The 2,214-nt window shown below is 41.8% G+C and overlaps 1 protein-coding gene across 1 annotated transcript in view; it reads left to right on the top strand.

Moving 5' to 3' along the window:
* Window positions 1-2,091: 2,091 nt before the first annotated feature.
* Window positions 2,092-2,214, top strand: part of gne (glucosamine (UDP-N-acetyl)-2-epimerase/N-acetylmannosamine kinase) — a 71,606-nt gene continuing 71,483 nt past the window's right edge. The window contains exon 1 of the mRNA XM_020518980.2: window positions 2,092-2,198. The gene's annotated coding sequence lies outside the window, so the exon portion shown is untranslated. The remainder of the gene's footprint in view (window positions 2,199-2,214) is intronic.

Raw genomic sequence — 2,214 nt, 5'->3', positions numbered from 1 at the left:
TCATTAACTACATGCATTTAACTACAACACCCTCAGTCCTGCTTTGACTGCTCCTTTCTCATAGTTGACCCATTTCTGCTGTGCCCGAATTTAGATTCCTGACCCTTTTTATTCTCTCTGTTCTATTACTTGTTCTGGAAACTTTTAACCTCTGCTGGGCCCTTCTCATCCTTCTTGACCTATTGGCTGCCTTTTACACTGTTAGTCACATCACCCTCCTTCAATCATCTCCACCATCCAGCTGGCTGGCACTTGGTTCCATTGTTATCCATCAAATTGTAGCCAGGCAGCCATCAGTGGCTTCCCTCTCCATTCCACATCATTACTTCTAATGCCACCCCACCCACTCATGCTCAATCCTTAGCCCCTTCCTACTTCTTATTTACATGCTGCCCCATAGCAAAAATATCCAAAAATACAGGTACAGATCCCAACAAATGCATTACCATTTCTTACTCCACTGTTATCTGCCTCTTCCTGTGTTCTGTACACCTTATTTTTCTTCTCCAAAATTACCTTTAAATTTCCACACACCTGCCTTAGTTTAAACCCTCCACTACAGCATCAGCAATTCATCTCCAAAAGAACTCAATCCGAGCAGTGATCGGGTACAATTCCCAAAAAAACTCAATCCGAGCTGTGATCAGGTACAATTCCCAAAAGAACTCAATCCGAGCTGTGATCAGGTACAATTCCCAAAAGAACTCAATCCGAGCTGTGATCAGGTACAATTCCCAAAAGAACTCAATACAAGCTGTGATCAGGTACAATTCAACCAGCTGTTGCAGATCCTAGGTCCTTCAGAACCTGTTCCAATATTCCAAATATCTATACCCCAATCTTCTGCAGCATCACCCCAGCCATGGATCATCCTATTACTACACTTATTGATACTAAGTACTGGAATTAACTCAGAGATTAATACTTTTCAGGTCCTGCTTGTCAGATCTAACACTCTCTAAACTCTGCCTGTAAGAGGTCATGTCTCTTTCTAACTATTCATTGCTTTCAGTATGGAGCAGGACCGATGGCTGTTCACCCTTCCCATAAGAGACAATTGAAGTTCTTCACTGACAGTCCTAAGCCTGGCACCAGCAGAGACAACATACCATCTCGGATTCATATCTACGGGCAGAGAAACCAGCCAGTTTATCTGTTCCGATGTCCTAATAGGTCTGAACAGGTTGATTAAAATTTTGTTAAATGATAAAGGGTCTTGTGGTATAATAATAATGCGCCGAGCTTTAGTCTGGAAAGCTCATGTTCATGTCTCACCTCCGGATGTGGTAGCCATGAGGTTGTCATAATACACCTAAACAGGTTCATTATCGAGTTTGGATTTTGTAGGAATTTTATGTATGTGTGTAAATTAAAGACTAGCTCTAATTTTATTCTTTGCTGCCTGGCATCTGAGTTCTAAAAACATCTATCCTTTCTCCATTTTTTTTGTTTTCTTCTCTGCCTTTAAATATTCACACGTTCTTTTGGAAGGTTATTACTGAATTATATTGAATTATTGAATCCCTCTTTAGGTATGAATTTCCAAATCATAACTGAGTGGACAAGAAAGCAATTTCAAACAAAAACAGAAACTGAATGATTACTAAACTTGAAACATTAACTGTTTCTCTTCCCACAGATGCTGCCAGACCTGCTGAGTTTCTCCAGCAATTTCTGTTTTTGTTTCAGATCTTCAGCATCTGCAGTTCTTTGTTTCATTTTACAAAGAAGTTTTGTAAATCAACTCAAATCAGAGACCTTGAGCTTTTTTGCCTCTGGAAACTGTTGATGTAATTTTCAACATGTGCAATGAATCTCTCCAAATTTCTCTGGGAAGGACAGTCTCTTTACATTCAGAACTTCCTCGTCCTCTGCACCTTTTCCAAAATCCTTCCCAAAGAATGGGATTCCTAGACTGTTCACAAAGGCCTTACTCAACACTAGGCAGCTGCTAATAAAGCCAGCTCTAGATACATACACTTTTAACAGCCTCTTCAACTTATCAGACTGTGTGGAACTGCACCTTCTGTAAAACTAAACAAAAGGGAGTGAGTTCAGGAGCCGTCAGAGACACGCAGGAAAAAGCAGGCCGCGGGCGCTATGCCAATGCACCACACGTCAGCACATCAGCGGGCGGAACCATTCGGCAGGGGAGGAGGGGGAAGGAAATATGGGACGGACACCGGAGCGGAACCGAGGTAAGAGGCGTTTGGG

This window comes from Rhincodon typus, chromosome 1 (genome assembly GCF_021869965.1).
Source record: "Rhincodon typus isolate 14 chromosome 1, sRhiTyp1.1, whole genome shotgun sequence".
NCBI lineage: Eukaryota > Metazoa > Chordata > Chondrichthyes > Orectolobiformes > Rhincodontidae > Rhincodon > Rhincodon typus.
Note: the sequence above shows the minus strand (reverse complement) of the source record. Positions and strands in the feature narration are given on the sequence as shown.